The sequence below is a fragment of the Meriones unguiculatus genome, chromosome 3 (assembly GCF_030254825.1).
Source record: "Meriones unguiculatus strain TT.TT164.6M chromosome 3, Bangor_MerUng_6.1, whole genome shotgun sequence".
In the NCBI taxonomy this organism is placed as follows: Eukaryota; Metazoa; Chordata; class Mammalia; order Rodentia; family Muridae; genus Meriones; species Meriones unguiculatus.
Window position 1 is genome coordinate 82,719,067 of NC_083351.1, and position 26,786 is coordinate 82,745,852.

Consider the following 26,786-nt stretch of genomic DNA (forward strand, 5'->3'; position numbering starts at 1 on the left):
ACCATGATAGAAACTGTTATTAAAGTATTATTATAAGTACTGTTATTCAGCTTCATAGATGAGGAGACTGAGGCCGAACAGTTTCTGTAACTTGTCTGAAGACACACAGCTGGTAAAGCCAAGGCTAAATCTTAAATGTGAGCACTTCGAACCAAGAGCTTTCTCCCTCCTGAGTCTATGCTCTTGGATAAGGTACTTCGCTAAATGGGTTTTTAAAACACAACCATTATTTATCATCTGGAATACAAATTCTTTGTTTCACTAAATTAATTATGAGCTGTATGTTCAACCACTTATTGAAGGACACTGGAAATCCCAAAGTTGTTTGTGGCGTTGGGGAAATTGCTCAGTGGGTAAGAGTGGTGGCTCTGTAAACATAAAGGTGTAAGCCTGAATACTGATCATCCAGGTAAAAAGCCCAGCGTGGCTGCAGCTGTCCACCACTCCAGCAGCAGGAGGCAAAGAAGGGCAGATCCAGAGAACTTTCTGGACAGCCAGCCTAGCCCAAATGTCAAACGGAGGGATGTTGTCTAAAGAAAATAAGGCAGAGAATAGCATGGGAAGACAATGTGACACACTCATACACATGCACTGTACACACAGAGGCACACACAGCCATCTGAATGCACCATGGGGCACACTGCACACTCAGTGGTAAGCACAGCAGAAAGATGGTACATATCCTCACATTAGTTAAAGGTTAAATAACAAAGGTGAAAGAATAGTCAAACTAAGGAATGGGTATGAAGTCACTGACAAGTGAGTGTCCAAGACCTGGAGAAAACCCTTTCTTGTTTGGCCCCCACAAAAGGAGCTTCTCAACCCTCAGAAATGAGCATGAAAGAGCAAGATCCAATTGCCCATACATATTTACCCACTGAGCTGTCTCTAGCCTAAGAATTTTATTTATAAAGTGTCTACTTTAAACTAGACACTATGTTTTCCAGCCTATTTAGTGGCCCTCTTTAAATTGATTTAGAGAACTAACATAAAAATTTGGACCTTTCTGAAAAAAAGTTTCTAGTTTTTTCCAGGCATATTTTTGTCAATAATATCGCTTCCACCATGAAATACTTGTTTTTTATTGTTTCAGCCACATAAAAATATGCACACACACACACACGCACGCACACACACACCCCTCAATAATGGGGACTATTACAAGACGCATCATAAGTACAGTTAGGAGCTGTTCTAAACTTGAATCTATTTATGGTTTATAATCATTTGGACAGCACAAGTATGAAAACTAATTAGTTACAGGTCTATAAAAACAATGGAAATCACCCAACCACTTTCCCGTTTCTAAAGCCTTAACTATAGTATGTTGATTCTAGAAGGTTTACAATTGAAACAGAAAATGTGCTTGCAAACAATACAACTCAATAGAAACATTTATTATTTTTCCTTCTCTAGAAAATTGTGTATGAATATCATGAAATAATATGGTCAAATTATATTATCTTTGAGACATGATCAAGTTTCCAGCTCCTGTCAAGTCTCAACAGGAGGCATGGAAAATGTATTTGACATATTCTTGGACACAGATAACTTACTCTGGCAGATCCCACACCCAACCTTCTGCAGTTTACTATAGGGTTGGCTGAAGAGCCGGCTGAGCATCCACAGGGTTAAAAATCAGATTTAGATGTATGAACTTTAACTAGATTTGAATCCATCTGATCAAGTCTCAAATCTGCTTAATTGGTTAACATACAAGCACTAATGATCCTAAGTGCTATTAAAATTTTAAACAATGAAGAGTCTGAAAACAAAGTGTCATTTTGATTAATCAGTTGCATGTGATTTAAGGCAATCTTGCCTCTCAAGTAAGTGTAAACACTAGAGGGTGTGTGCTTTGAATTCCCAGTTGGGGTTTAGTCAACATTAGTGATCAGTCAGCAACAGGGCTTCCTGGTGGAATGTCTGTGTTTTTTTGCACCTACATAAACCATCAGTTACCACCCTGAGAAGATCTTAACAGCATGGCAGGCAATGTTTGTGTCAGCCTGGAAAGCAGTTAGCCAGAGTGTGCACTCCCTCAAACGCCAGCAGCACACACAATTTCAATGGCTCCATGTTGACTGATATTATTTGGAATATCACTTTTGTTCTTTCTCATCTATCACTGAAGGAAAAGGAAGTTGTTAGAGACAATCTTATAAAAATCCTTGGGGCTAGAGTGTCACTCAGCAGTAAGGTGTTTGTCTAACAGGAGCAAAGCTTTGGGTTTGATCCCCAGCACTGTTAAAAAAAATTCAATAGGCATAACCAACAACATTAACATACTTTCTTCAAAGCAAACAGAAGTAGAGTAGATAAAAAAAATAAAGACAGAGAGGTGGGTAGGCCAGCTCAGGCCTAAAAATCGTAGGACTCTATACACCAAGAAAGAAAGAATGTCAGAAGTTCCAAAAGGACAAGACCAAACCCTACAAATAACAAAATCCATACAAATGTAACAGAAACTTACAGAATTATGCACTGCATTGTTGGGCACCTTGCTGTGCTTTCACTGAGAGACTTAGACAAGGTGCCCAGACTAACTTCATTGCAGCATCTGCTCCTTGGTTTTCAAGAAGGATATAAATTACTTGAACAAGCAGATTATAATATTTTTCTTAATATCAAGAAATACAATATAAAGGAAAACATATCAGAAATGCCTCCTTCATTCAAAGTTTATTACAGCCTCACCATCTTTCTAATATAAGAACACATGAAGAAACTGAGGTTCTGAAAAGTGAGAAGTGGTGAGCCCGGTTTCTATAAGATTACATGGCTAACAACCCCAGGCTTCCTACCTCTTAGAATAGGACGATTTCCATGGACCACAATGGACACAGGGGTCCTATCTCCTCTCATATGGACCAAACTTGAGTGGAGCCCTTATCCCTTTTGAGCTTGACTTTCTTAATATGTAACATGGACACCATAAAGTTTGTGTCCTCTCTTTCAAACTGTGTTGGTAGCAGTGTTGGTAAGTCAAAACTAAGATGACATGGTAAGGCAGCTTGTTGATTTAAGTGAAATTAAAAGAAAATTAAATCACTTTAAATGCCAAGTAAATGTTGCTATTGTTGTTGGTACAAACCAACATAGTAGCTCTGAAAACAAAACTAACTCCTAACTAATAGTTCTTGCTTCATTGAAGGCACTAAGAATGTTCTGTTGGCACAATAACCAGTTACAAAGCCTTTATACAATATGCTAAGGGGATTATTCTATAGCTAATAAGGATTATCAACCTTCCAAAGGTATCTCTTAGCAAACATATTCATTGCATAGTTGTCTAGTTAGTACCAAACCCAGTACTTATTTTTGCTTACTTTTTCTTAAGGAATTAATAAATGAAATTTCATCTCAACAAGTGGTAGTGCCAAACTGAATTAAAGTATAATTTAACTCTAAATTATTTCATAACCCCTACATAAAACAAAAAATAGTAACTCATTGAAAGCAATGACTCTAAATTGGTAGGTATACACCCAGCAAACACACAAGCTAAACAAAAAGGTGCTTTATGAACACCAGTTTCCCACATGTCTACATGTCTGCCTGGTATGTACCTATGTCTGGAAAATCCTCTGTTCTCTCAAGCAATGTGGTAATCTTACACCAAGGAAGAGGAGCAACAGCTGTCAAACGTGAAAGAAGATTTTTATCCCAAGAAGATACAGAAAATTCTCTCCCATGTGGTTCTGTGGGTGAGATGAGGAAGTCACGAATCTCTCTGTCATTGCATCTGACAGCACATCTGCTAACCAGGAAGACAGAGCAGAGAATAGGAGAATCCTCAAAAAAAATAAAATAAAATAAAGTAGACAGCAAAGGCTGAAGGAGCTTTAGCTGTTAGTGCCTTGCCCTGAGCTGGGGAGAATCAGTAACCAACAACACTCCTATTTACTGACTTGGGTCTTTTGGGTTAGGAGCTTCAAAGGTACCCAAGCAAACACTTTAGAACACCTCACACAGGTTGAATGGTGCTTCCCTCTTCCCAGATACCCTGTATAGCTATTTAAAAAAAAGTTGTGAGGAGCAAGTTACAGTCCTCTCTTCTTGGCTGAAATTTTCTGCATAGCTCATTTTCTCAAATGAAGAGCAATTCAACAGAGTTCCTGATTGCTCTAGGTCAAGGGTGACACCATGAAAGTGGTGGTCTTTGAGGGTAACAGTAAAGCTAGGGCTTACTGCTCACCCAGTAGGAAATCCTGGTTAAATGACTCCCCCAGCATGTTTCCTCATCTTAACATAGTACTGATGCCAGAAGGCTGTTGTGAGTATTAAATGAGATGACACAATGTAAGGCATTCAGAACAACACCTACCACTCACGCAATGTCATAAATTATTGTCATTCTTTTTGTTACAGTGGAAAGGCTAAATTCCCAGAACTAATACCTATAATGCAGGTACTAAACTTAGGCTATGGTTGATCTCTAAGAATAATATGTACCTCTACAGTTAAAGTGAATTTTGCATGGATACAAGCCCATGTGAATAAGACATACAGAGTTTATTTGGTATAAATATAATTTCAATTATGAAAATGTTTAAGAAGATATATATTTCATGTATTTCTAAAGTTATTATTTCTGTTGGAGAATTTTTTAATGACAGATCACTAGACATGAAATAATCTCATTTCTTGACTTGTTGGCAGGAAGACCTTGTCATTCTGCAGCTATCTCAAAAGTATAGCACTATTGTACTAATCTAGATATTCCTAAAGGACAAAGAGGAATAGGGATCTTGTTAGCCTTAAGGAGAGCCATTCTTCCAAATAGCACTATAATAGTAATAACAAGAAAGAGGCCATCAGATACCATCTTGCCTTGGGAAAACTGAAAACCACACAATATTCTGATCCCGCAGAATAAAAACTCAGAATTGGTCAGCAGCAAGCAGCTTCAAATTCAAGAAGTTATTTGAAAAAATAAGAACTATAGAAAACATCTCCCATTGTCCCTAACATTTTAGAGTCTTCAACAACAGTTATTCAACTAACTTTGATAAGACAACATAAAACTGTGATTAAAGTTCAAGGTGGAAGAAGATCAAGGTGGTGACGTCAGAAACCAGGGAAGCCTCTGGGCTGGGATCCAGAGATTTAGGAAGAACAGTTCCTTTGCAGGAGGGAAAAAAAATAAAGCTACTTAGATGACTACAAGAGACACCCAGCATTATGGCTTAGCATGAGTTTCACTTCACTCCTTATGCATGAATGCCCCACATACACAAATTACTTAATGCCAGAAATCCCAGATGTTTTTCAAATCCAGGTCAAATTGCTAAGGACTATTTATTCTCAGTATTTTTGCCCAAGAATTTCCCCAGATATTAAATTAAGCAGCAAATATTTTCCCTTACTTCAGACTTGGTGTCTGGGTTGCAGCACAGCTGGGTGGCGCTATAAAATACTGTAAATGTCTGCATTTGACTAGTGTGAAAAACCTGTCTTGATAATGCATGCACATTCACACACACACACACATACACACACCTGTAGCATTCCACACAGGAAGACCATCACCATGCTTGGCTGTTGAAGTGTGTCTCTATTATTGTAATTTTTAGATACTTATCAACATTAAATTAACATCTGTGATATGATATTAGTCATTATTAACACTTATTAAAGCACCTCTGCCTCTGCTCTGAGAAGTGCAGAATTCAGATTTAATAAGGTGGAACTCTTAACTAACAAAAAAAAAATCTTCACTTGATTTATGCTTGCCTGTGAAACACCTGATTGCTTTCTGAGTTCAGATTTCTAATGCTTTAGCTTCCATTTCATTTATTCCCAGTATGTATATTCCCAGAAAATAAAAAAGGATGGCCTCAACATAATGAATAAATCTATTTGTAAAAAATTTTCTAAAGTATTTTTCTACTTAATTAGTGCCTTGTGGATGGGGAAAATTTTAACCTATGGAGAGATTCCAATTTAAAGTCAAGAGATATCTTACACATGGCTTCTTTTAATATCAACAATGGATGGGAAAGAGAATTAAGAAGAGAATTGGGAAGCTCAGAAAGAGAAATTTCCCTGAATGCATGGAAAGAATTTATGTCTATGGAAATAATACCAAGGAGCCATTCGGTTTTCTTTGTTTGTTTGTTTGTTTGTTAGTTTTAAAATAACTTTATTGATGACTTGTTATCAGCACATTATTTGTTTTTTCTTTTTTTTCTTTATTTTATTTTATTATTATTATTTTTTTATCAGTTACATTTTATTAACTCTGTATCCCAGCCGTGTCCCTATCCCTCATTCCCATCCAGTCCCTCCCTCCCTCCCTCATCTCCACCGTGCCCCTTTCCAAGTCCACTGAGATGGGGGACCTCCTCCCCATTCATCTGATCCTGTTTTATCAGGTATCTTCAGGACTGGCTGCAAAGGCCTCCTTTGTGGCCTAACAGGACTGCTCCTCCCTTCGGGGGTGGGGAGACCAAAGAGCCAGTCATTGAGTTCCTGTTAGAAATAGTCCTTGTTCCCCTCACTTTGGGAAACCAATTGGTTACTGAGCTACCACAGGCTACATCTGAGTGGAGGTTCTAGGTTATAACCATACATGGTCCTTGGTTGAATGTCTGTCTCAGAAAAGACCCTGTGCCCAGATATATTTGGTCCTTGTGGAGCTCCTATCCTTTCCCCAACAGACTAACTCCCCTTCTTTCATATGATTCCCTGTACTCTGCCAAAGGTTTGGTCATGAGTCTTTGCTTTGAAAACTCTGCTAGTTAGAGTCTTTCAGATGCGCTCAGTAGACTCCTGTCATACGTTCAATGCACATCCCATCTGTCTTTCTAAACGAGGATTGATCATCTTACCCCATGTCCACTCAATTGATTATCTTTTTTAGGTGTATAGATTTCATTATGTTTATCGTGTCTTATAGGTCTATATAAGTGAGTATATCCCATGTTTGTCTTTCTCCTTCTGGGATATTTCACTCAGAATGATCTTTTCTAGGTCCCACCATTTGCCTGCAAATTTCATGATTTCCTCCTTTTTGACTGCTGAGTAGTATTCCATTGTGTAAAAATACCACAATTTCTGTACCCATTCCTCCGTTGATGGACATCTGGGTTGTTTCCAGGTTCTGGCTATTACAAATAAAGTTGCTATAAACATGGTTGAGCAAGTATCCCTTTTGTGTACTTGAACGAACTTTGGGTATATACCTAGCAGTGGTATAGCTGGGTCTTGAGGAAGCACTATTCCTAATTGTCTTAGAAAGCTCCAGATAGCTTTCCAGAGTGGTTGTACCTTCAGCAAAATGGCAGGATACAAAATCAACTCAAAAAAATCAGAAGCCCTCCTATATACCAAAGACAAAAAGGCTGAGAAAGAAATTAGGGAAACAACACTCTTCACAATATCCACTAATAACATAAAGTACCTTGGTGTAACTCTAACCAAGCAAGTGAAAGACCTGTTTGAGAAAAACTTCAAGTCTCTGAAGAAAGAAATCGAAGAAGATATCAGAAGATGGAAAGATCTCCCGTGCTCATGGATTGGTAGGATTAACATTGTGAAAATGGCCATACTGCCAAAAGCAATCTACAGATTCAATGCAATTCCCATCAAAATACCAACTCAGTTCTTCACAGACCTTGAAAAAAAGATTCTCAGCTTTATATGGAGAAACAAAAAACCTAGAATCTCCAAAACGATCCTGTACAACAACAGATCATCTGGAGGTATCTCCATCCCTGATCTCAAGCTGTACTACAGGGTAAGAGTAATAAAAACTGCATGGTATTGGCATAGAAACAGAAAGGAGGATCAATGGAACCGCATAGAAGACCCAGAAATAAATCCACACACCTATGAATACTCGATATTTGACAAAGAAGCCAAATCCATTCAATGGAAAAAAGACAGCATCTTCAACAAATGGTGCTGGACCAACTGGATGTCTACATGCAGAAAAATGAAAATAGATCCATATTTATCACCCTGCACAAAACTAAAGTCAAAGTGGATCAAGGACCTCAACATAAAACCAGATACCCTAAATCAATTGGAAAAAAAAGTGGGGAACAGCCTAGAACTCATTGGCACAGGAGACAACTTCCTGAACAGAACACCAACAGCACAGGCTCTAAGAGCAACAATCAATAAATGGGACCTCATGAAACTGAAAAGTTTCTGTAAAGCAAAGGATACCGTCATCAAAACAAAACAACTGCCTACAGATTGGGAAAGAATCTTCACTAACCCTTTATCTGACAGAGGACTAATATCCAGTATATACAAAGAACTAAAGAAGCTGAAAAGCAGCAAACCAAGTAATCCAATTAAAAAATGGGGAACAGAGCTAAATAGAGAATTCTGGACAGAAGAATATCGAATGGCAGAAAAACACTTAAAGAAATGTTCATCCTCATTAGCCATCAGGGAAATACAAATCAAAACGACCCTGAGATATCACCTTACACCCATCAGAATGGCCAAGATGAAAAACTCAAGGGATAACACATGCTGGAGAGGTTGTGGAGAAAGGGGAACCCTCCTCCACTGCTGGTGGGAATGTAAACTGGTACAGCCATTCGGTTTTCTAAAACTGGAAATGCCCTTCTTCATGAAGGCTTAGCAGCCACTCCTGGCTACAGATGTCACAGGGTGGGCCCAGCATCCCTACTCACTTTTGCAGGCTGTCCTGATGCTGGTTCAGATCAGGAAAAACAGACCCTCCCTCCGGGACCTCACCATGCATGATGCCTTGCAGGGGGGGATCCAAAACAAGTGGCAACAAGGAAGCCCACAAAAACGCCCAGTAGTAGTAGGTGCAGTGGTGGTGTGAAAAAGAACACCAATTAAGCAAGTCAGGGCAGAGGTCACATTGCTTTATATCTGACAATTCTCCCTTGAGAAGGTTAGGTAAGACCAGGGGCCACAGAGAGAGGAAGGCCAGGGATAGTGGTCAAAGCCAGTTCTTTTTCAGTCTACACCCCCTAGTGTTTCTGGTGATTGCTGACACCCCTGAAAGTTCACTGATTCTGTTCTCCATTTTATGTATCCTTAGTCACTTCCGCTGACAGGGCCTCCTCATTTAAAACCAGGTACAATCCTCCCTGCTGTGCTAACCTTGGCTACTATAAAGCCAATCTATGTGCCACATAAAGATGGCCCCATCAATGATGACTCAGTCTATAGAGGTGGCCACAGCAGCTCACCTTGCCCAGACACATCCGGGGGGAGGGGCTGTTTATGGAAGGATACACTATAATGTTTATACAACGAAGTCAGCTGAAAGCACACCTCTTCATTTCGTGCTCCACCATGAAGCGATACATGAGTGGGTATGAAAATGATCCTAAAATGACAGGAACAGCATTCACCGGAAGCTCTGAATGCTGACTTTGCACACTCCTGAGTCACAGTTTTAGAGACATCTCATTGCCGATCTTTGTGCTCAACTTAACTTCTTCACCTGAGTCCTGAAATCTCATGTCCACTTTGGGGACTTGCCAGGTTATTCCTATGTAAGCATCCTGAGCACATTCTCTCTTGCCAGAGCTTTTCTCCAACCTTATCCTCTGATTCCACAAGGGAAGACACCAATTTCCTAGTGGCACATAACACCATGACACACTGAGCTCAGATAGCAGAGTGTGAAGCCTGGGAGGCAGGGATCCTGTCTGTATTTGTTAATATGCTGCTAGTTGTTGGAGACAAAAGAAGTGCCCAATAGCCTATTCGTAATAGCAGCTTGGAAAGCATGTCCTGATACATGGATAGCTCTATCCTGGGGGTAATTTGAAAATCAAGTATCCTTCAAATTTAGGGTCTTACTTCCTGTAATAAAAGTCCCAATCCCCATCAATGATTCAAGCTGGCAGAAGGCAGAAACAGGGAGAGACATTTGGCGAGTTTTAGGAATCAGGCAGGAAGTTTATCACAGGACTTCTATCCACATTCCAGGGACCAGTGTGGTTCCTCCAACAGCAGTGAGCTCAGGAGCTGCAGTCTGCAAGCCCAGGGGACAGGGCACAGGCCTGGCAAACAGTCAGCCAGCATCTCTGTCACAACAAAAGGCTAAAAGATGCTCTCTCGTGTATGAGTGCATGGATTTATCTTAGCTGTGGTCATGAAGTAATAATAGGAAAAGAAAAAAAGAAACATGTTACAAAAATGTTTACAGCTCCAATTCTCTTAATTTTACAAAACATTGTATGCCTTTTCCTAGTATCTTTAAGCTCAGTTTTAAGGATGAAAGTCAACATTGCCAAAACACACAGAAAGAGAGCATTATAAGCAAAGTCTAAAGTTTCCAAAACAGAATCATCCCCTAATAAGGGAATGCCAGTCATGACAATGACACTTACTGGCAGTGTTTTAAGAAAAGGTAGAGAGCAGGGTGGAGGCCACCATCTGTGTAATTTACTTTGAAAATTTACATCTTTTAAAACACAGTAGAATCCTACCATGTTTCTGTAGCTGAGCATGATACTGCAATCTAAAACCTTGATTCTGATGTTTTAATAAATATGTGATTTTAAAACCAACTAAGCTAAAAACTTGATCAAGTATGTGGATGAAAATGACATCCAAAATGTTTGTTTGACACAAAATCACTTACAAATAGCAAGGGTGACTTGTGGTCTTCCAAGGGCATCACAGAAAATGTGCACATGGAAAATTTTGTGGTTAAAAAAAAATCCATCATTTGACCAGGTCAAAATTTCAGTACATTTAATTTGTAATAAAAGAAATCTATCAAGTGTATGTTTCAGGTCCAGTAGGAAACTGGGGTGCATTGCCAATAAGTCACCATTACTTGAACTTACAAGAGATGAAATGGTATCATTCAGGTTCCAATCCAGAAGATCTCTTTCCTTTGGTGAAATTTGCTTCACCACACAAGCTCTCAAAATAGGTTCATTTCTGCCATTTTTCTGACTATATTTTAAAGAGAGGTTTTGAAAAAACTGGTGAAATAATCACAGTTGCACAGGCAAGGCATATAATTAGTTGAAGAAGAGGGCTGCAGGGAGAAAAGACTTCTCTTTTACTATGTGGGCACAAAGACTTAGGCTTAAACTGTGAAGCAATTGCTGTTTGTCATTTTCATGGTTACAACCAACAACTGGGAGGAAAATATCCCCCATTATGTATAGACACACACACAAACCCTCAGGGAACGAGTAGAAGTCAACCTTTCCGGGCTCACGTGGACACAGATGCTTAGACTGAACAGAAGCTCTGCGGTTTCCCTGACCCCACAGCTGTGCAGCTTCACCAAGACAGAACAAAGAAAAAAGCCAGATGCTTTTCTTCCTGCATGAAAGACCAGGATAGCTTTCCCAAGTTGCCTAAAGGGCCCCCTCTTCTTACGCCTTCATAGACATCCTGCTTATGGGAATACTTCTCCCAATTCCTGAAAGACAGAAAGAACACAAACTTTCTCCCCTTTAACAAACCCAATAAAGTCATAATGGTTTCAACTTCATCACTGGAAGATCCCTAAGGCAGGAATATCAAGAGCTAGTTTAGCTGCTTCTCCAATTTCTTTTAATTCTTATATCCAGTTTTGCATGACATGGTGCATCAGAACTCAAGCTCAGACTTTAATTGTACATGGAAGCATAACGCCAATTTATTTTTATCCAACATGCATGCATTTTAATTGGAAGAGTTTGCTCACAGCCTTAACAGCCATGCCTTAGTAGCAAAGAGCTCAGAGGACGTGTGAATGACTATAAATGAATATCACACATGGTGTGACCTGGTCAGTTTTACAAATTTTCAGACCAAAAAAATAAAAAATAAAAATATTGCACAGGTGCTAAAACAGACCAATGGGCTCACAAACACAGAGGCTGTAGGGTGAGCAGCGCAGGGACGTTCATGCTTCCCTGACCTAGCCCGATCCTGAGATAAGTGTCAGAAATGAAGCGTCACAGCTCCTTTCTTCAGGGCCAAGGCAGGTAATGAAGACATGGACAGGGGCTTTGTGAAGAAACAGGAAGAGCGGTGGCCAGGAATCAAATGGCGAATGAGTTTATGACCTCAGTGTGAATCCGGTGAAGAAGAAATGGTACTGGCTTAAAAGCCGTGGCTCATTTCTGAGTGAGGTGACTATGAAAAGGATCACACACTCTCTCTCTAGTGACCTTTGTTTAAGGGATCAAGCAAAAAGGTTAAAAAAAGTGTTTTACTCTAAGCTGGGTACTCTGTCTAAGCTGGGTACTCTGACATACAAGCTCAATATTCCAAAGATAGTCTGGGGGAAAGAAAACAAAGCAGCAAAAGAGCGACGTGTGCCTGAATATGTGGTGGTCCCACCTTCGTGTGGAGAGATTCCCATACACAATTCCACACGCTTATTTTGAACCAACTTTAACAAGATGAATCCTTCCAGATGGACTCCATCACATCCACCTACTAAAAATGTTTCCCTTGTCCAAAAATTAGTAGAACAAAAATATAGTACACAAAATCCTTTAGCAGCACACTAGTAGAATGCTAGACAGTGAGGTTATTTGCTTTTTAAAATGAATTAAACTCCAAGTATATTCCTGATGAGATGAAACGGCCATAAGCAGAGTGGACTGGTCAGGTCAGTGAATGGCCTTAAAAAGCCTAGGGGCCCAGAAGCACAAGGTGCATAACCCTGGGCCACTCTTTTTAGCTGGTCCCTGCACAAAGGGGACAGCCTGTGCTTCTCACGGAAAGCAAGGGAAGCAAGAAGGAAGAACATGTCCTTCTCAAGATACTCCCTGCCTGACATTCCAGCCACCCTCTGAGAACACTGTGGTTAGGTGCCAGAACTTCCTCCACCTAACACAGGAATCTTTCCGCAGGCCTTGCTCTTCATCTCCAGTGAAGAGGGGAGTGGACAGGCCATGAGAGCCTGTTTCCTTTGCTCTCCACCAGGGCTTGCCAAATAGAGCTGAGTTCTCGACAAAGAGACTTGCCAAATAGAGACTGAGTTCTCCACAAAGAGACTCTCTGGAGGTGCATCTTATTCAGAACACACCCTCCTGGGGCTATCCTTTATAACTACCCTTTATAACTAAAGCCTGAAGTTGCATTTGGTATAAAGCCATTTCATTCACACTTCATTCTCCAGTTCAGAAACCACATTTAGGTATATACACATATATGGAATATTTGTTGTGTTCCACGAACTAAGATAGCCTCTTTCACAGAAAGTGGTAGGCTAGAGCCTACAAAGATAAACAAGAGAATACGGCCTCAGAATGTATTTTCAGAGAAGAAAAAATTTAATATTTCCTGGACACATACAATTTGGTAATATCATGCTTAAATTTTGATTACATCATCTCATTTAATTATGAAAATAATTCTGGAAGTAAATGGGATTGTCCCCAGATTTTAACTAAGGTTTATGGTGTTAAATAATGTTCTGCAGTCACAATAGTTCTAAGGAGCTAGCACTGGAAGCAGGTACATAGCACCACAAAGCCCCAGATCTTACTCTAGACAAGAACTACAAGAATCATTCACATATATATTTCTGCTTGCAGTAATCAAGGATGGCTCAACAAAGGACACTGATGTTAAATACAGGCCTTGACAAGCTGACTCAGGAAGACTCAAAAAGGCAGAGATTGGAGGAAAAAGCTACCCAGGTGGTGGAACAATACAGCAATGGCCAAGAGCTGGCAAGGGCTAGGAGGTAGGCAAAATTAACTTGGCTAAGGTACAGAACCATGGGCCAGAAAGGTCAGCTAGGGCCAACTTCCCTTCATGTTTAATTTAATCAAATTTACCTTCAGTTTACATGCTTTGACTGCATCCTACACTTTATTTGCATTGGGGCCCATCAGTGCACACAAAGCAAGATGTCTCATAGACACATGTCAAACTGTGTCTTGACGTTGTCCTACAAACATCCTTGCACATTGAAATGACATGAACTAACCTTGCTTTTTTTTCCACAAAGATACACTGAGAAGAGTCTTTTGACCTCTCAAAGGGGTCATGACCCACAGGTTGAAAAACTTCTGGGCTAGTTGAGAGTGAGTACTGCTCTTGCAGAAGACCTGGTTTCAGTTCCTAGAACCTATACTAGGAGCTCACAACTGCCTGTAACTCCAGACTCAGGTGGATCTGATGCCTCTGACCCCTATAGGCAAACACACACACACACACACACACACACACACACACACACACTTTACAATAATGAAAATAAATCCTTTTTTTAAAAAGTCACATAAATGCTGACTAGTCGCTCCATAGAGTCAAAAGTCTTAGTGAAACTATCAGAATAATTCAGGTTAACTTCATAGATTGACTCTTCATCCATGTTGTTCTTTCAATCATGTGGCTTTTCTAAAGCCAAACCACTAATGTGTTCACTTTTCTGCTCAAAATCTTTCAGTGAGTGCCCCCATTTCTCACAGAAGTTCTACAGCCCGGCCCTACCCCTGATGGTATGCTAGCACTGTTTCCTGCCCAGCCAACCGAGTCTTCTACATTCTACTCTAGATGCTGCAGTGACAGAAAATTGGCTTATGCATTGTTCTCAAGTGCAAAAAGGCTTTCCTCTCCTTGTGCCTTGATGCAGGCCATGGGCTGTGTTTATTTTCTTTTTCATGACCATCACGATCTATTAAGAACAACATGGACATAAGAGCCAGTTTATGTGCTAGATACTTCATGAAACCTGGTGCATAACGAATGCTGTGCCTGTGTATGTTGCCTGCGTGGCAGCTGGATGGACGAGTATGATAGACGGACTGAGGAGAAGTTGAGTGTGTAAATCCTTCTGATGTTAATAACCATTCCCTCGTCAATGTGCTATAGCACATTTCTGTTTTATCAGGAAACTCCACATTCCATCTTTTTTATGAATACAGGAATATAGCATTTTCTTTTCTTATTAAAAATAGATGGAAGGCAAATTATATTTGTCTTTGTGTACCCCTCCCCAAATCCAAGAGCTCACATAATACATGCTTAAAATATTTAAAAGCAGAATGGTGGACCGAGGAAAGACACATGCTGCTTAGCACAACGGTTCTCAACCTTCCTAAGGCCAAGATCCTTAATGCAGTCCTCGTGTGTGGTGACCCCCAGCCATAAAACTATTTCATTGTTACTTCAGAACTGTAATTTTGCTACTTTTATGAGTCATAATGTAAATATCTATGTTTTCTGATGATCCTTGTGAAGGGGTTGTTTGACCCCCAAGCAGGTTGCAACCCACGGATTGAGAACTGCTGACTTAGCTCAATGCAGTTAGTGGCCACAGCCGAGGCTGTACCCATTGCCAAAGTTAGCTTCCCAACCACGTTTTCAGGTTTGACCTTTATCATTTTGCCAGAGATAAGCAAGGCCATCAGGTATTACTCCTTATTCAGGACTCCACTCTTGAAGGCCCTGAGTCTACCCTTTCAAGGCTGAGCACACTCCCTACCATGAAACAGTAGTTTCCTTGGGCATCTCCAAGGTCACATTTACTGTTCTCAGCAACCTACCATCCCTACAACACTATTTGACAAACACCTGGCTCTCAACGGGGGATTCTTAGTATTTCATTATACAGGGACTCAAGTCCCTGTATACAAGTCTCTTTAGCAGATTCACTGTCAGTCATGTAGGGGAGAAGAGTCCCACTGTCAGATAAACTCACACTGGAACATCAGCTCTGCAGCTTACTCAAGCTATGAGCTTACAGAAACAGCATGCCCTCTCTAGGCTCATTTCCTCATGCCTCCCAGCCCCACACCCTGTGGGATAGCAATGCCTATCATTCAGGGTATTGTGTGGTTGAGAATTAGCTAAATCAATAACCTAACAGTTTCTGGAAATTATTTATCACTATATAATGATAGTAATCATAATTATCATTTATGAGGCCAGTTAAAAGTAAACTTTAAGATAAAATTTTTAATTACTACATATATAATAATTTGAGTGTCTTTTTTTAAAACCATGGTGAAAAGTTAATTCAGTAATAACATACAGGCATAGTCTACATATTTGGGACTCCAGTTATTTTCCCATGCTTCCAGTTAGGAATCCTGATGCAACTGTCATGATGCAGAAAGGAATGTTCAGGATGTGTTGATTTATAGACAAAGAGACAACATATGACACAAGAGATAAGGTTACAGAACCTGTTCATGGTGTTCCAAGGAGATTGAAAAAAAAAAAAAACAGCAAGGAAGAAAGAGGGTGGTCTCTCCTCTCAACATTAATATTTAACATTGGTCGATGAGAGCACTACCTCTCAGGAATTTTTCCGCAATCCTTTCTCAGTCTTCATGCCTTCCTGTCAGTGTAAGTGGCACACACACCCTCTGTCAAGAAAAGTTTATACTGACCCAGCCCCCAGTAAGACTCAAGTGCCTGGCTGCCTGTGTAAGCAAATGTTATTATCTTTGAAGAAAGCAAATCAAAACATTCTCTGGAAAACATGTGTTCTCATGTGTGTTCGTGTGAGAGAGAGAGACAGGGAAGAGGGAAGAGAGAGAGTAGGAGGGAGAAAGGGAGGGAGGGAAGTGGGGGAAGAAAGCATTCCATCATGGAATGACCTCAGAAGCAATTGTAAGACAAGTCATTAAAAATGCAACATGTGAGTCCCTCTGCTGCAGATGCAGAAAGGTTATTGAAGTCGAAATGATCACTAAAGATCCATGTAAGAAACCCAGCTTCACAGAAATAGGGATAAGTAGGTGATTTGTCCAAACTATGGCATTTGTATTTGCACAAAACCCAAGCATTTTGTGCAATGGCTAAAGTTTCTTACATGTTATAAGCTTCCTGGCCATAGGATGTAGCCAAGTTGAAGAATGTCAGATTGGAACTAGAAAAAAAGAGCTATTGTTTTCAGGTGTCACAATTTAGGAACTGAATTTAAGTAATCTGACTTTTAGGTTAAAATCTTACAAAGTGGAGGTAGGTATGGGGAAAGAACAGTTCTTACATCAACAGAATGAAAATGTTTTCTAACACATTCTCTCCACACTGATTTCATAGCTGCCAGGCTTGGGTGTGTACGTTAAGTTAAAATCTATATTTAGCCATTTTTAACAGAATCCTGAATTTTTCAAATTAACAGATAATATATAAACATATAAATAATGACAAAATAGGCTCTGCTTCAGTCTCCCAGCAGCATGGAGTCAGAGAAGCCTGACTTCTGTTTTTGCGTAGGAACAACAATAAAGGTAGAAAAAGGAAACAACCTCTTGGGGATGGTAAGTCACCTGGGGACAAGGAAGCATGGACATGGAAAGAACAGCCACAGTATAGAATGGGGCATTTAAGTTGAGACCTGTGACCTCCACTTATGGAGGGCTTCTAAGACTGAAGCTCAAAAAAACATAAAGCCAAGTACCAGGGAGAAGAGCATTCTACAGAATGAACTCGAAGGAGTTCACTGTCTAGGGAACTGTTGCTACAGGAAGAATGGCCTAAAAATATTAAGAGCAATGCCCAGTGTTCATAGAGGGCTAGACTATTTTCTGCTTCTATAAGCCAGGGCAGAAAAGCTCATAATACATGAGGCATGAGTTGGGTGAATACTGTGAGGTGTCTTGCCCTGATAGCGGAGGAAGCGACCCCATGGCAAAATGTTGCCTATGAAAGAAACAAGTTGTTTCCACATATCTGAACTCTACCCCACAAAAAGCTGCAAAGGACTTTAAGGAATGCAAAAGTTTTGAGTACTCAACAAGGTAAAATTTTGACCTCAAAATTTCAATTATGAAAAGAAATGTAAAAAGAAGATTCACATTCCTGGGGAACAGGGAAATCAAGCTATCACAATTGTCCCCAGGAATGACCGTGAAGACAGAATTAGCAGCAAAGGATATGATAATTACTTTAATTAGAGTTCAAACAGTCAAGAGAGTAAACAATAGACATGTTAAGTAATGATGATAGGGTATAACAAAAACCCAGACTATACCAACAGGAACTCCTCAAAAGTCAAGACAAGAAAAATGAACAACAGAAAATTAGATATCAATGGAAGATTACAAATCACAGAATTAATGAACTTGCAAATATAACAGAAACTAACTCAAGGGAACAGCTAAAAGACCTGGCCCACTCCAAACCTACAGTTAAAGCCTGTGCCTGCTGCAGCTCAACTGTGGTGTGAGTGTCCTCTAAAAGTTCATATGTTAGAGTGGATCCTACTGCAGCTGTGTGAGCTGGGGCAGTATTGCAGGGCAGCATTGAGAAAGATGACCAGAACTCCCCAACTAGCTCAAATAGAGTGAGCTGTTAACAAAGAGGGTGCCAGGGTGGGTTGATACCCACAGGGGCCTACTCTGCCCTTTGACCCCAAGTTATCCTCTTTCCACTGTCCTGTCACAGTGCTTCATTACTCTCTCCACTTGCTCTTCTTTAAAAGCTGCTTTTTTCCTCTCTTCTGGTTTGATAAAGATGTCAAATATACACACTGGAAAAAGGATAGCCTATTCAACAAATGGTGCTGGCCAAGTGGAGTATCCATTAGCATAGGAATGACATCAGACCTTTTCTCTCATAGTCAATTATAAATAAGAGTAAGACTTTATTTTGAAACCTTAAATGTTGAAACTGATAGAGGAAAACTAAAAACACTTCAAAATATTAGTACAGGCAAGAATTTTCTGAAAGGACTCGAATATAAACTAATCCTTAGGATAGACAAATGTGAATGAATGACACTACAAAGTTCTCTACAATAAAATAAACAGGTGTCCTACAGAAAGTTGAAAATCTTTGCCATCTATACTTCAGACACAGTGGTAGTAGCTAAAATATAAAAAGAATTGCAAAAGCTGAACGCTCAGACACACACACATACACACACCCTGCCCATCAATAAATAAGCTAAGGAAATGAACAGATAATTATTTTTTAAAACCACACAAATAACCGATAAATATTTTTAAGAGTGTTAAAGATCTTTAGGCTTTAAGAAAATACAAATTAAAATTAAAAACTAAGCCGAGATTCCATCTCACCACAACCAGAAAATCTATAATCAAGAAAAACATGATGGAAGTAGAGATATGACTCAGAGGTTAAGGGCACTTACTGTTCTTCTAGATGACCTCAGTTTAACTCCTAGAACCAACACAGTGGCTCACAACTGTTCGTACCTCCAGTTCCAGGGGATCTGATGCCCTCTTTTAGTCTGCATGGGTACCAGATATGCACATGCTACACAAACATACATGCAGGCAAAACATGCATATTCATACGTCTTTTTCTTTTAATTACAAAGAAAATAGATGATAGTGAAGCTATGGTAAAAAAAAAAAAGGAACATAAACAGGTGCAGCCATTATGGAAACCATTCTAAAAACAAAACAGCAAGAAAGCAAAATAACAACAAAAAACAAAACAACAAAAACACATATAAGAGTAGAAGAGTAGAACCACTATGTAACCCAGCTGTGACATTTCTGGACAGAGACCTAAAGGACTCAACTACAGGAAAATTCGAATAATCATGTTTATTGCTCTTCTATTCAAAAAAGGAAAAAACTTAGAATGACCCTAGATCAACTGATGAATTGATAATGAAAATGTGTTACAGATTTATACAGTAGAATTTCTTTCTACTATATAAGGAGAAATAAAATTATAAAATTTGTAAGAAAATATATAAACCTAAAAATTATATATATATATATTATATATATATATGCCTAGAAATTTTTATTTCTCATTTGTATGTATGTGTATCTGTGTGTGTGTGCTATATTTACAGGTTCTTGTGGGTGCATGTGCATTTATAAGCACGAGTGTAGAAACCAGAGGACATCTGCTGTCTTCCTTAATTATTTTCCATGTTAATTTGGGAGACAGGTTATCCCATTGAACCTGAAGCATACTGATTCATCTAGGCTGGCTGGTCAAAGAGCTCCAGGCATCCACCTGCCTCTGCCCCACCCAGTACTGAAGTTACAGACAAATACCATGTGTCCATCTTTTACATGGATGATTTTACAAGAGTGCATGCTCACACTGGTAACATTTTTCTTACTGAGCCATCTCCCCAGCCTTGGCTCTGTAAATTATATTAAATAAGGTAACCTAAATGCAGAAAGATAAATACTTTATGTTCTCTCTCAAAGGTGTTGGCTTTTAACTTTTAAAGTGTGCGTTTATATGAAAGTACGTATAGCTCATGAAACTTGAAAGGTGATCAAGAGAGGGAATAAAGAAGCTTTAAGGAAGGGTTGGAGGAGAGGTTAGTAAGAGAACACCTGTGGAAAGTGGGAAACGGTTGGGGCGGGAGCAGGGTGAGCATAGTAGAAAGATCAGCCAAAAGAAATCACATACAAAAATAAATCCATTACTATATGTGTTCATTTAAAATCCAAACAGATATTAAGAAAAGAAAAAAAAACTAATACTGGAGGATAATTCAAAGAAAAAAGTCAAAGGCAAGGGAACACTTACCAGTGAGAGGTGGAATGTTCATTGTGCTGCAGCAGTACAGTGGTTAATGCGCTTCGCTGGAAAAGAAGTATCCAAGGATGGATCATCTTCAGATTCAATGTGTCAACACAAGGGCCTTGGCTCCTGTTATATTCTCATGTACTGGAGCGGCCAGTGAGAAGGCTGCAGGGACAGCCTTCACAGGGAGGCCTGCTGATTTGAGTTTGATCCCCATATCCCACAAGGTGGCAGGAGAGAACTGACACCTGGAGTTGTCCTCTGACCTCCAAATGCACAATAATTGTAACCCTAGTAAGTGTTGAGGAACTAACAGTTACACATAACCTTATCTTAAAAAAAATTCAGAATTCCAAAACATTCCTTCTCCAACTCCAAACTTTTACCATACTGTTAATCTCCTGAACAAAATACTTAACTCAATAATCTTAATTGAAGATTAAAGACTGTGTTTTGTATTTCCTCCCCTTTGTTCTGTCTAGTAATCCCTTGAGGGCATAGGAAAGGCTAAATCTTTCTTTAACTCATTAGTACATACATTGAGGTCTTGCTATCTGGTGTGTGTGTGTGTGTGTGTGTGTGTGTGTATGTATATATACATACATATATGTGTGTGTACTTATATATATATGTATGTGTGCATATGTAAATTTTACCATTAGTATGGAATCTCTTGGAAGACAAGCAGGCATGCAGATGAAAATGTAAATTCAGCCTTGAAGATCAAGCTGAGTGTCACTGCATTTATAATAGTACTAGACAAGCATAATAAAGAAGAGTTTGCTACGAGCTGGTGTTTTGAAAGAAATATTTATGCTGCTGGTAGATGTAAAGTACGGACTGAAAATTCTGACAGGCAGAGACGAGGTTTGGAAATGCCTGAGCCCAACAATGGTTATGCATCTCAGGAGAGCCAAGGGCTCGTGACAAAGAGCCCTTGAACAAAATCTCTAATACTGCTGCTCTTTGCCCTCAATTCAGTCATTTCTAGTGTTTTGTTTTTTCTTCCTTGAGCTTCCTTAATTAATTTCTTTATTTATATTGCACAGGTACAAGCCTCCACAAACATATCCCATTTCAATTCTTACAGTCTTTGATTTACTCAACAGTCTGAGCACCTGTGCAGATTTTCAGCCCCCCTTCTGAAGACCCTCCCATCAGCATGCTCCTCTGACACACCACCTCTTGCAGCGCTGCATTCATGGCTTTCTAGTACTCTGCATATGAGAACAGACAGCTTCTCCCCAAATGGCCAAGACTCAGACCATCCAATACCATCCATTACCTCCAGCATTTTTCTGCCTTATACTAACTTGCCATTTATTCCACACAAACTACAGCCAAGTACACATTTCCCTCCTCCAAGACTTCCTTGGTTCAAAGTCACTTTTTGTGCTCAAGACTCTAAATCATAATTCACAACTTGGACACCATTAATCTACAACAGCAAAGAAAAGAAATTACTGCCATTAAGTCGGCTTCTAGATAAAACTTTATTTAAATTCCCTACATTTTTTCTCAATGGTACCAAGGAATAGGGAAAGAGAAATGAGGAGGGAGAGGAAGAGGGGAAAAGGAGGGAGAATGATGGGCAGAGAGGAGGACGAATGAGAGCAGCTGAATGACAGCTGAGGACACAGGAAGTCCTCATCGAATGTAGCTGAAGAGTACTGGTTTAACATCTGAAAGGCTCAACAATCCAAAAGAAAGTGGATCTGTATGACCTTCAAAATATCTTTGATCTTAGATAGTAAAAATAAAGCATGAAGTTAGCTCTGGGGCCTGAATTGTCTCCTGAGACTCAGATATTAGGTCTATATATTTCAGAAGCCCAAGAGTGAGACTGTTTTTAAAAATCACTTGGGTAATGAACCAGTCTGAAAATTCTCAATGAAGTACAGTGTCTTGGTTTTAGAGCACTCTGTGATGGTAGTGGCTAGAGCTAAACAGGGACAGCTCGGCCTGGGTGGACGGCTCAGTGTGCACGGGGCTCATTACACAAGCATGGGGATGCAAATTTATTCCCCCGAACTCAGGCAAACATCCCAAAGTGGTGGTGGAGACAGCAGGTTCTGTGACTGCTGCTCAGTAAGCCTAGCCTTATCACATCACCTAGGTCCTAGCAAGAAACATTAACTCAACAGAGCGAGGCAGGTGACACTGAGGAGCGGCCACCACAGAAACATGCACACACAGCCCTCAAAGGCACTAGACTGTGGCTCAGTGATGGAAAACACACTTTCAGCACTCCAGTCTCTCACTAATTTCACTTTCTCTGTATGCTGATGTTTTGCTCATTCAGAGATGACTGGCAGTTACCATGTAGAAGCAACCCTAAGTTCAGCCCTAAATTCTTTCACTTCCAGCAAGGGCCAGCCTCTTCCCAGCTGCACACAGGAAGGGCCCCAGTGTCTTCAGGACCAAGCTGGACTTACATTGAGTGTGCTGCACAAAGGTAAATAAAACTTTACTGATAATGATAAGATCTACTAATTTCACACTTTTCCCTGTGACACAATTTAAGAGTAAAGAACTATGCAAACCAGTAGAGAAACACCATGGGCAAAAAAAAAAAAATGTGTGTTTTAGGGGAAATCTGCTCTGAGGAATTGCAAAACAAAAACAAAAACAAAAGATGTATAAAGAAGTGACATTTAAACTAGATCTCAAAGCAAAGGAGAAGAGCTATAAGTCGACCGAAATGAAATCTATCTATCTATCTATCTATCTATCTATCTATCTATCCATCCATCCAGATACATAGATATACAGATAATACCATAAATAGTATAGATTTATTTAATAGACAGAGTTGAAAATATGCTGGGCCTGGGTTATTTGCCAGGCTATGGGATTTGATTTTCTTTACTGCCACCACTTCAGAGATGATGGTATTGAAGAGGACAGCTAAAGTCACATGCTAGAGTGTCCATAAGAGACCCTGCCTCAAAAAAGGTAGGCTAGATGTGCCTGGAGTATGGCACTTGAGGTTGCCTCCTGGCCTCTACACACACATTGTACCCATACACACACCCACCCCCCACACATTGAAACACACAAAAAAAAATGTGCATGGGAGATTTAGCTTCTTATATAAGAAAATGCATTTCCTATGTAATGGAGAAGATTAATATATTCAATTAATAATGTAATGACTTGAGAAAAAAGACATTCAAGTGACCCTTACCCATGTTTCAAATAAGGACAGGATGCTAATTGTGAAAGGATCATTTAGAAAGCTAATTTCCTTTTTATCATGCCTGTTAAGTGTTTACTTAATTCACATCCTGTGTGACCCTATGGGAAAATTTGTAACTACTGCTGGGGAAAATCCCATAGGGTTACACAGGATGTGAACAGGGCCCAGACTGAAATACCTTCAGCCTGAAAAATAAACTGAGCTAGGTGAGTTTCACTTTCTGTTTGTCATATATTCCACATTCTGCCTCCTGAAGTTCACATTCACAAAGCATCAGCCTCTCTGGGTGGCAGGTCAACAGAAGGCCAATGTTCTCATTGACTTTTTTTTAAGCACTTTCCTGTTCTACACAGCGCAAAGCTTCCTGCACAAGAGGCAAATACATGGTGTCACTAGAAGGCGGCCCACTGGAGCACTCCTGGAGTACTCCTGCACACCTGCACTGCACTCGATTCAGTTGCCCTTTTCCATTTCCTGTGGAGAACTCACACCATACCTTCCCCTATAAAAGAAGAAGAAGGAAGAGGAGAAGGAGGAGGAGAAAGTAGAGGAAGTAGAGGAGGGAGAGAGGGATGAAGGGAGGGAGGGAAAGAAAGAAAGAAGGAAAGAAAGTGCAATTTACTTGCTGATGGAAACACTGTCATACTTTCCACTGGCCAGGCTTGAGACCATTACTGATTTAACCTTCATTAATTTTTCCACAACAATTTGCAGAAATGTCAGGAAGCAGCTGTATGGAGCCTGATTAATTATCCTTATCACAGCTACTTTGCCAGGCATTTGTGCTCCCCTCCCCTGATATGTGTTTATGCAGAAATATATAAATATATATTCTAGCATAAAAAAAGTCAGCCCATTCCCCTGTTGATTGATAGGGTGTCTTACTCTGAAAAAATCTAGATTGATTTTTGATGTCTTTCACTGGCCCAAATCTTCCAGATCTGGAGGCAACCCCATGAAATTTGGGATGGTATCCATAAAGGAAAAGATTGCTTCCTGCCGATTCCTCAGATCTGTTCAAACAGACGCTAATGGATTCATGTCTTATAGCAACACTGCATGCATTAGTCAATCACAGAGGCTAGAATTCACTTCCGAAATGTGAATTAGAAAATCAAATGCCCTTTTTCTACTTTTTTTTTTAACTTTTCTTTCCTCCTTCATCATTTTAGTTTGCACTGTGCCATCTGTCTCCCCCTATCAGAGAATAAGCTGTGCATGCCTGTCACACCAAGGAGAACAGCACACCTCACAGCCCCACGTGTCAACTTTTGTACATCTCTAAGGCAGGTTCGCCACCCAGTCTGGCCATCTGGGTGACTAGCTCTAGCAAGCGTGGCTTCCCAGTCAGGACTCAGACATCCAGATTTTTTACTAGTTGACAAAATGTCAGGTAGAGTTCAAGAAGATAAATACTGACAAACTTATTTTCCCTCTAATACACAGGGATGTAGACAGAAATGCTCAAAGTGTACATGCCAATGCAGCCAGCTAGAAGGCTTCAATAGTGAAGGCTTGTCACATCCCTGAAATACAGAGAAAGTCCAAAAACTGGTACTTTCTGATATGTTTTCAGTAAAAACCTGTCTTTCTTGCCCTAATGACCGAAAGGGAATAAAGCACAAGAGGCTCTGAACCAAATGACAACAGTATCTTTCCCAGGCAGCTTTGAGAGACGGAGAGTTCCTCCTAGTACTAACTGCATTGACAGCAACATAAACATGCAAAGGCTCTCTTCTTACAGGCATACTCAGTCCACAAACCAAAGAACAACAGAGACTGGAAAACCCTGGTGTGCAGCACTGAAGTACGCATGAGAGGTGCACAGTGTCCTGGCCAGGGTTTGTGCTCCGAGACAGAATATCAGCTTCAAAATCAATTACATTGCTCACTCAATGAACAAAGTACAAATCAGGTGAGTTAGCTGGCCTCTTGGTGCCTCAGTTTTCTAATGGTGATAAAAAGTAATGGTGCCATAGAGTGAACACAAATGTTAGTCATTAAGTCTCTATTTTTCAGTTGATGCTTCTGACAAAGGTTCATCTCAGAGTCATAGATAAATCACATAGGAAGAGTTCCTGAATCCATTTGAGCAAGCTCATTGCATTGTTGAAAATATTTGCAAACCATAAGGGAAGACTTGCATAGTTTTGAATATGACCATTAAAACTGGACCAAATAATCTGGAGTTAATGGTTTATTTTCTCATTTCTGGCCAAGCATGCTGGGGACCATTTGGGCATGCAATGCTGGATACTGCCTCAGCTCACCACCACTGCCAGGCCTAGAAAGGGCAGGTGGGATGAAGACAACAAGACCAGGATGGGCATGTACTTCATTCCACTCAAATACTTACTGGTCAAGACAAAGATACCCATTTGGTTGGTAATGAAATCGGGGGTGAAGTGCCAGGAGGTCACACAGCAAAGAAGAGAATTTTGAATTCCTTTCAATTCTTTTTCTGTCATATGACTTTAAGAAACTACCAAGTTCTAAGGCCTTGAGATTTTGTTTGCCCAAAGACTTCCCTATCCTCTTGCTGCTATGACTGTCTCTCTGCTTCCTCCATAGACAAGAATCATGGAGAGAAGTGAAACCATTCTTTACCCTTTCCAGACAATGGGTTTCTAGAAGAATCATTTCAGTTCCTATGGAAGTGAGTAAGAGAGCATGTTCTGATGTACAAGTGAATTGCTGATGTCACCAAGGCACTGGTGCTTGTAGGCTCTGGGAGAGACCCAAAATGAACAGCCAGCAGAGGATTTTGTTCTGGATTCTCTGGCTCTCCCTATCTGCCTACTTCCCTGGGAATTCCACTGTCCTGGAGGGAGAAGACAGGTAGAGGAGGAAGGAAGGGCAAGCTGTTGCTCAGCACCCTTCCCAGGAAAATCCAGTTATGATGATTTATTTTGCTTTTACAAGAACCAAGAATAAAAAGCAACTGATCAATCCCTATCCCGAATGAACGGGTGGATGGATAAATGAACGAATGCTCTACACACACACATGGTCAGTTCTGTTTTCTTTCCTTGTCTGATGTCTCTGGGCCCTTCAAAGAATAATATTTTTAACTATGCAATAGTAAACACGTTAGAGTATTTTTTTACAATATATTTATTATGAGATAACCACATCAAAAATATAAGCAAAATTTAGGAGTCTTTATATATAACTACCATCATTTGTTCTTACTCTA

At 40.0% G+C, this 26,786-nt stretch overlaps 1 protein-coding gene across 11 annotated transcripts in view; it reads right to left on the reverse strand.

The window, feature by feature from the left end:
• Hivep2 (HIVEP zinc finger 2) overlaps nucleotides 1-26,786 on the reverse strand; it is a 192,413-nt gene that overhangs the window by 39,495 nt on the left and 126,132 nt on the right. For 3 of the 11 annotated variants that reach the window (XM_060380246.1, XM_060380244.1, XM_060380238.1), the window contains one exon: nucleotides 20,395-20,450. The exons of the other annotated variants lie outside the window; for them this stretch is intronic. The gene's annotated coding sequence lies outside the window, so the exon portion shown is untranslated. The remainder of the gene's footprint in view (nucleotides 1-20,394; nucleotides 20,451-26,786) is intronic. 11 annotated transcript variants of the gene reach the window in all.